A 9,791-nucleotide genomic window follows, 5' to 3' on the forward strand; every position below is an offset into this window, starting at 1 on the left:
GTGTCTCATTCAATTCATGCATTCAGTCGTATTTATTGAGCGCTTACGGTGTGTTAAGCGCTTGGGAAGTACAGCTCAGCAACAGAGACAGTCCCTGCCCACAACGGGCTCACAGTCTAGAAGCGGGGAGACAGACGACAAAACAAACTGACGGAATACCATCAGAGTGAATTGTAGCCATATATATGTTACATAGAGCGGGGAGACAGGCAACAAAGCAAAAGAAATCGACAGAATACCATCAGAAGAAATTGAATTGTAGCCATATATATGCTACATAAAGCGGGGAGACAGGCAACAAAGCAAAAGAAGTCGACAGAATACTATCAGAATAAACTGAATTGTAGCCATATATGTGTTACATAAAGCGGGGAGACAGGCAACAAAGCAAAAGAAGTCGACAGAATACCATCAGAATAAATTGAATTGTAGCCATATATGTGTTACATAAAGCGGGGAGACGGGCAACAAAGCAAAAGAAGTCGACAGAATACCATTAGAATAAATAGATTATATATGCTACATCATAAAGCAGGGAAACAGACAACAAAGCAAAAAAAGTCGACAGAATACCATCAGAATAAAATAGAATTAGAGCGATATATATTCCATAAAGCGGGGAGACAACAAAGCAGAAGAAGTCGACAGAATACCATCAGAATAAATAGAATTAGAGCTATATATATCGCATAAAGCGGGGAGACAGACAACAAAGCAAAACAAGTCAATTGTATTTATTGAGCGCTTACTGTGTGCAGAGCACTGTACTAAGCGCTTGGGAAGTACAAATTGGCAACATATAGAGACAGTCCCTACCCAACAGTGGGCTCACAGTCTAGAAGTCGACAGAATACCATCAGAATTCATGGAATTATAGCTATATATATCGCATAAAGCGGGGAGACAGACAACAAAACAAGTCGACAGAATACCATCAGAATAAATAGAATTGTAGCTATATATATTGCATAAAGCGGGGAGACAGACAACAAAACAAGTGGACAGGATACCATCAGAATAAATAGAATTGTAGCTATATATATCGCATAAAGCGGGGAGACAGACAACAAAAGTCGACAGAATACCATCAGAATAAATAGAATTGTAGCTATATATATCACATAAAGAGGGGAGACAGACAACAAAGCAAAACAAGTTGACAGAATACCATCAGAATAAATAGAATTATAGCAATATATATTACATAAAGCGGGGAGACAGACAACAAAAGCAGGCAGAATACCCTCAGAATAAATAGAATTATAGCTATATATATATATCTTACATAAAGCGGGGAGACAGACAACAAAACAAGTCGACAGAATACCCTCAGAATAAATAGAATTTATAGCTATATATATTACATAAAGAGGGGAGACAGACAACAAAACAAAATAAGTCAGAATACCATCAGAATAAATAGAATTATAGCGATCAATCAATCAATCGTATATATTGAGCGCTTACTGTGTGCAGAGCACTGTACTAAGCGCTTGGGAAGTCCAAGTTGGCAACATCTAGAGACAGTCCCTACCCAACAGCGGGCTCACAGTCTAGAAGGGGGAGACAGACAACAAAACAAAATATATTAACAAAATAAAATGAATGAATATGTACAAGTAAAATAAATAGAGTAATAAATATGTACAAACATATATTCATTCATTCATTCAATTGTATTTATTGAGCACTTACTGTGTGCAGAGAACTGTACTAAGCGCTTGGGAAGTACAAGTTGGCAACATATAGAGACAGTCCCTACCCAACAGTGGGCTCACAGTCTAGAAGAATATATATATATGTGTATATATATATGTATATATATATAAAGCATATATATGCTAAATATATATATATATATATATATATATACAGGTGCCTGCTGTGTGACTTTGGGCAAGCCATTTGAAGTCTCTGTGCTTTAGTTTCCTCATCTGTGAAATGGGGAGGAAATTCCCGTTCTCTTCCCGGCTTGGACTGTGAGCCCCATGTGGGACAGGATTATGTCCAACCTGATTATTTTGTAACTACCCCAGCACTTAGCAGAATGCTTGGCACATAGCAATATAGCTGTAATTCTATTTATTCTGACTTTTGACACCTGTGTACATGTTTTGTTTTGTTTTCTCTCTCCCCCTTCTAGACTGTGAGCCCGTTGTTGGGTAGGGACCGTCTCTATCTGTTGCCAAGTGGTACTTCCCAAGCGCTTAGTCCAGTGCTCTGCACACAGTAAGCGCTCAATAAATACGATTGAATGAATGAATGAAGAAACAGCGCTGGGCCCATTGTAAGTGCTTAACAAATACCATTATTATTATTACTATTATCAATACAAATAAGAAGCAGTATGGCGTAGTGGATGGAGCTCGATACTGGGAGCCAGAAGGTCACGGGTTCTAATCCTGACTCTGTCACTTGTCTGCCGCGTGGCTTTGGGCAAGTCACTTTCTCTGGGCCTCCGTTACCTCATCTGTAAAATGGGGATGGAGATTGAGAGTCCCATTTGGGACAGGGACTATATCCAACCCAATTTGCGTGTATCCACCCCGGTGCTGAGCACAGTGCCTGGCAAACAGTAAGCACTTTAACAAATACTGCAATAATAATTATTATTGTTATTATTATTCACTTCTGTGTGCTTCCGCCACCTCATCTGTAAAATGAGGATTAAGACTGTGAGCCCCATATGGGTAATACACTGAGTCCAACTTGAATATCTTGTATCTATCCCAGGGTTTAGTGCTTGCCATATAGTAAGTGCTTAACAAACCCCATAAAAAAACTCCAGGGATTATGGAAACACCCAGGAAAAGAGACTAACAGGGTGGTTGGGTGAAGGAGAGAGTAAATCTCTGTCCATCTTGAATATTAAATATTTACAAATACTTAAATGAACTCCAGGGATTATGGAAACATCCAGGAAAAGAGACTAACGGGGGGTTGGGTGAAGGAGAGAGTAAATCTCTGTCCATCTTAAATATTAAATATTTACAAATACTTAAATATTCAAGAGAGAAGCAGCGTGGCTCAGTGGAAAGAGCACGGGCTTTGGGTTCAAATCCTGGCTCCACCGCTTGTCAGCTGTGTGACTTTGGGTAAGCCACTTAACGTCTCTGAGCCTCAATTACCTCATCTGTAAAATGGGGATTAAGACTGTGAGCCTCACATGGGACAACCTGATCACCTTGTAACCTCCCCAGTGCTTAGAACAGTGCTTTGCACATAGTAAGCGCATAATAAATGCCATTATTATTATTATAATTATTATTATTCTCTGTGCCTCAGTTACCTCATCTATAAAATGGGGATTAAGACTGTGAGACAACCTGATCACCTTGCAACCTCCCCAGCGCTTCGAACAGTACTTGGCACATAGTAAGCGCTTAATAAATGCCATTATTATTATTATTAAGTCCCAAATAATCCTAACCATGAGGAGAGCAGGACTCGGTCTAGTTAAAGAGGCGACAAATCAGTGGAGGTAAAAGTCCAAGGAGGAGAGTCTTGAGGAACAACTTGAATGGGGCTAGGCCCCTTCCTAAATTCACCTTCTCCTTGTGGGAGGAATCACAAAGATTCCGCCCCAAACTGGGGCCCAACCAAGGAGACAACATTCCCACCACTTGCTCAGGGGGAAAACAATTCCACGACGGAGTCTCATTTTGGGTGATCCTCACCCAAAAACTCAGGATGGAGGACCTGTAAGAAGGAACTGATGCTAGAGATGATGATCGGCTCTCATCATCATCATCAATCGTATTTATTGAGCGCTTACTGTGTGCAGAGATTCCTGCCAGTCATATGTTGCTGTGGGTACAATAGTCGAATAGTTGGGCAGAAGTGCAACACACTGCGATGTGCAAGCAAGAATCCGACTTACAAAACTCACATGTGGCCAAAGCGATCCCGTTGCGTCTAGGAGAAGCAGCGTGGCTCAGTGGGAAGAGCCCGGGCTTGGGAGACAGAGGTCACGGGTTCTAATCCCGGCTCTGCCAACCGTCAGCTGTGTGACTTGGGGCAAGTCACTTCATTTCTCTGTGCCTCAGTTCCCTCATCAGGAAAATGGGGATTAAAACGGTGAGCCCCCCGCGGGACAACCTGATCACCTGTGTGATTTTGGGCAAGTCACTTCACTTCTCATCTGGAAAATGGGGATTAAACCCCATGGGACAACCTGATCCCCTTGTAACCTCCCCAGCGCTTAGAACAGTGCTGGGCACATAGCAAGCGTGAGAAGCAGCGTGGCTCAGTGGAAAGAGCCCGGGCTTTGGAGGCAGAGGTCATGGGTTCAAATCCCGGCTCCGCCAATTGTTGGCTGTGTGACTTTAGGCAAGTCGCTTCACTTCTCTGGGCCTCAGTGACCTCATCTGGAAAATGGGGATTAAGACTGTGAGCCCCCCGTGGGACAACCTGATCACCTTGCAACCTCCCCAGCATTTAGAACAGTGCTTTGCACATAGTAAGCGCTTCTTAAACGCCATTATTATTAGCAAACACCATTATTATTATTATTATCGTGGCACGACAGATTAGCAGGCATTTGCCAGTTGTATTTTTGATCCCAAGCATTTCACAGGCCAAAGACTTTGCAATAGTAGAGAAAAAAACCCCCCGCCATTTATGTCAACTCCCCTCTAAATTGGAGGTTAGAACAGACCCAGAATGAAAAAAGTTGAACTGTGTAAATACAATCTTGAAGAAATAAACTTGTCTGCGGCGGAGAGATGCAACTCTTGGCTCGAACGCTAGCCGTCACTGGCAACCAAGGAAGCCGAGGTCTGGGACTTTCCCTCCAAAGCAGGATAATTGCCTGAAAACACAAAGGACAGGAGAAAAATCGGACTTTGTATTCATCCAGGATCGGATGCTTCCACAATTTGATTAAAGAACAAACAGGGGCTGTAGTCAATCGGTCAATGGTATTTGCTGAGCACTTTGCAGGACACCGGACTAAGCTCTTGGGAGAGTACAATACAGTTAGTATAATGACTCTCTAACAACTCGGTTACATTGTACCCTCCTGAGTGCTTAGTACAGTCTGTGCACAGGATAAGCCTTCAATAAATATGATCGATTAATTAATAGTAAACGGAATCCCCGCCCTCAAGGAGCTTTCATTCTAGAGGGAGAGACAGGCACAGAAATAAGTTATGGAAGGGGAAGCAACCAACTGGTTCATTCCTTCTTTCAATCGTATTTATTGAGCACTTACTGTGTGCAGAGCACTGTACTAGGCGCTTGGGAAGTACAAGTTGGCAACATATGGTTGGCCCTGGAAATCTCAGTTGCTTCAAATTAGCAGTTTCAGAAAGCCACTATCCGCATAACCGGGTTGTGTGGCTCGTGGGAAGCCAAAATTGAACGGGTTTATTAAAGAACAAGAGTAGACTTTTCCTCTGCACACTTTTCCAGTCCCGGAGCAGGTATTTAAGCCAAATGGCTTTCCTACAGGATGTGTTCCTTTCCACTCTGTCTTTCTGGAGGACAAAATAACCCTCCGACCCCTTTTTTTAATGGTATTAAGCGCTTACTATGTTATATTATAGATTTCTAGACTGTGAGCCCGCTGTTGGGGAGGGACCGCCCCTATATGTTGCCAACTTGCACTTCTCAAGCGCTTAGTACAGTGCTCTGCACACAGTAAGCGCTCAATAAATACGATTGAATGAATGAATGAATATGTGCCAGGCACTCTTCTAAGCGCCGGAGTAGATACAAGTAATCCGGTTGGACCCAATCCTGTCCCACATGGGGCTCACAGTCTCCATCCCCATTTTACAGATGAGGAGGCCCAGAGAAGTGACTCCCCCAAGGTCACACAGCAGACAAGTGGTGGAGGCGGGATTAGAACCCAGGTCCTCCCGACTCTCAGCCCCTGGCTCTCTCCACTGAGCCACACTGCTCCTCAAGCCTCACTGCTTTGAGATCCACTGTTGTGTAGGGACCGTCTCTATATGTTGCCAACTTGTACTTCCCAAGCGCTTAGTACAGTGCTCTGCACACAGTAAGCACTCAATAAATACGATTGAATGAATGAATGAATGTAAAATGGGGATTAAGAGTGTGAGCCCCATGTGGGACAGGGACATGTCCAACCTCATTAGCTTGTATCTACTCCAATGCTTAGAACAGTGCTGGGCACATAGTAAGCACTTAAAATACCATAATTATTCATTGTTATTATTATTATTTATAATAATGACTTGGATCTCTTGCCTTCAACATCAAAGAGTCAATGTACAAATTTTAGGATGAATTTGTCATTTCTAGGCCCTGAGAAGCAACATGGCTCAGTGGAAAGAGCGCGGGCTTTGGAATAAGAGGTCATGGGTTCAAATCCCAGCTCCGCCAATTGTCAGCTGTGTGACTTTGGGCAAGCCACTTCACTTCTCTGGGCCTCAGTGACCTCATCTGTAAAATGGGTATTAAGACTGTGAGCCCCCTGTGGGACAATCTGATCACCTTGTGACCTCCCCAGCGCTAGAACAGGGCTTTGCACATAGTAAGCACTTAACAAATACCACCATTATTATTATTAAACCAGTGCTTTGCACATAGTAAGCGCTTAATAAATGCCATTAAAAAATAAATAAATTCATTCATTCATTCAATCGTATTTATGGAGCGCTTACTGTGTGCAGAGCACTGTACTAAGCGCTTGGGAAGTACAAATTGGCAACATATAGAGATGGTCCCTACCCAACAGTGGGCTCACAGTCTAGAAGGGGGAGACAGAGAACAAAACAAAACATATTAACAAAGTAAAATAAATAGGATGTGTACAAGTAAAATAAATAAATAAATAGAGTAATAAATACATAAAAACATATATGCATATATACAGGTGCTGTGGGGAAGGGAAGGAGGTAAGGCAGGGGGGATGGAAAGGGGGACAAGGGGGAGAGGAAGGATGGGGGCTCAGTCTGGGAAGGCCTCCTGGAGGAGGTGAGCTCTCAATAAAGAAATAAATGCCATAAAAAATGGATTCTGTTATAATCAATCAATAAATCAGTCGTATTTATTGAGCGCTTACTGTGTAGAGTACTGTACTAAGTGCTTGGGAAGTACAAGTTGGCAACATATAGAGACAGTCCCTACCCAACAGCTTCTCTGAATCGATTGCCTTGCTTTGCTTTAGTTTGCTTTAGTATCATTACCATAAAACAGTAAAAGCTCCAGTGTATTATCTGAATATCTAACACTCCTGTCGAATGTAAAAGGGCATTTTGATATACATAGAAATGGCATTCAGTAAGCTACACACACACACACACACATACATCCACCCACACAGACCCGAATGTTTATCACTTCAAACTCAAATCTATGTAAGAGTAAAGCTTCAATATTTCCATTTTATCCGTGTTGTTGTGAACGGTTTTGTATTTTCGAAACAACACTGCTCTCAATTACTATGCACTTAACAATTTTCTCCCCAAGTCTTCCTGAGGCTGTTCTCTGTCTGTTCTGTTCTCTGTCTCCCCCTTTTAGACTGTGAGCCCACTGTTGGGTAGGGACTGTCTCTATGTGATGCCAATTTGTACTTCCCAAGTGCTTAGTACAGTGCTCTGCACATAGTAAGCGCTCAATAAATACGATTGATTGATTGATTGATTGATTGATTGAGGCTATTATCTATAAATCCTTCCCGTATATGAAATCAGTGCTCACCAAGGATTCTGAAGTAGGTGGAATTAAAGGCACCGAAAGAATATTCTTTGTGTTACAGACATGAAAATTAGATGGGAAAACCCTCCCGTGGAATCTAAGAGCTCAACGCAGGATCAATGGAAGGAAATCAGGTAAGTGGTCTCTCAACGCTGGGAAAATAAAATTTGAAAATGGGGAAATGCTACCAGCGCTTAGAACAGTGCTCCAGCGCTTAGAACAGTGCTTTGCACATAGTAAGCACTTAACAAATGCCATCATTATTAGTACTTGAGTCCTGCCTAATCCCCGTTTACAGATGAGGTCACTGAGGCCCAGAGGAGTTAAGTGACTTGCCCAAAGTCACACAGCTGACAATTGGCGGAGCTGGGATTTGAACCCCTAAACCCACAATCTAAATCCCCGTTTTACCGATAAGGTAACTGAGGCACAGAGAAGTTAAGTGACTTGCCCAAAGTCACACCAAAGCAAAAGTCCACAAAGAAGAGTGAGCAGTGAGATTTTTGGAAGCGGTTTTGTAGAGTCACGTGGCTTTATTGAGCCTGGGGACCAGCATTCCCCACGGAAAGACTCGTGTGTTTAACCAGCGTGAGCCACTGGGGATGAAGGAAGAATCAATCAATCAATCAATCAATCGTATTTATTGAGCGCTTACTGTGTGCAGAGCACTGTACTAAGTGCTTGGGAAGTACAAGTTGGCAACATATAGAGACAGTCCTTACCCAACAGCGGGCTCACAGTCTAAAAGGGGGAGACAGAGAACAAAACCAAACATACTAACAAAATAAAATAAATAGAATAGATATGTACAAGTAAAATAAATAGAGTAATAAATATGTACAAACATATATACATATTATCATCATCATCATCAATTGTATTTATTGAGCGCTTACTGTGTGCAGGGCACTGTACTAAGTGCTTGGGAAGTACAAGTTGGCAACATATAGAGACGGTCCTTACCCAACAGCGGGCTCACAGTCTAAAAGGGGGAGACAGAGAACAAAACCAAACATACTAACAAAATAAAATAAATAGAATAGATATGTACAGGTAAAATAAATAAATAAATAAATAGAGTAATAGATATATACAAACATATATACATATATACAGCAAGAACTCCCCAGATGGCAGAGTCCTGTGGTTTTGTGAACTCCACCCATCACAGTCTTGTATAAGAGTTTTACTCTCCCCTGTAGTTTCATTCAGTGGCTGGTCTGCCTTTGTATATCCCAGGCTAGTTAATCAATCAATCAATCAATCAATTATATTTATTGACTGTGTGCAGAGCAGTGTACTAAGCGCTTGGGAAGTACAAGGTGGCAACATATAAAGACGGTCCCTACCCAACCGTGGGCTCACAGTCTAGTTCTTCTGTAAAGAGAGCAGCACCGATATTTTTTACATGACCATGGACCTAGGACCCTGATGGGGAAGCCCTTCGGAAGCGGGACAGAAGAACAATCCCATGCTTGTAAGGAAATGACCTTGGAAAACAGGAAGGAAGCTAAACTTTAGGGTGGGAGAAGATCCGACCCCCAATCTCGCTTCTTCTACAGTCCTGGAGACGGTTAGCTCGCTGTAGGTAGGGAAAGTGTCCGCCAACTCTGTTATCTTGCTCAGTGGAAAGAGAACGGGATTGGGAGTCAGAGGTCGTGGGTTCTAATCCCGACACTGCCACTTAGCTGTGTGACTTTGGGCAAGTCACTTCACTTCTCTGGCCTCAGTTCCCTCGTCTGTACATAGTTATTTTATTTGTACATATCTATTCTATTTATTTCATTTTGTTAATATGTTTTGTTCTCTGTCTCCCCCTTCTAGCCTGTGAACCCACTGTTGGGTAGGGACCAGATCTATATGTTGCCAACTTGTACTTCCCAAGCGCTTAGTACAATGCTCTGCACACAGTAAGCGCTCAATAAATGCGATTGATTGATTGATTGATTGTGAGTCTGCTGTTGGGTAGGTACCATCTCTATGTGTTGCCAACTTGGATTTCCCTCCCTTCAAGGCCCTACTGAGAGATCACCTCCTCCAGGAGACCTTCCCAGACTGAGCCCCTTCCTTCCTCTCCCCCTCGTCCCCCTCTCCATCCCCTCATCTTACCTCCTTCCCTTCCC

Source organism: Tachyglossus aculeatus, chromosome 9 (genome assembly GCF_015852505.1).
Source record: "Tachyglossus aculeatus isolate mTacAcu1 chromosome 9, mTacAcu1.pri, whole genome shotgun sequence".
Classification (NCBI taxonomy): domain Eukaryota; kingdom Metazoa; phylum Chordata; class Mammalia; order Monotremata; family Tachyglossidae; genus Tachyglossus; species Tachyglossus aculeatus.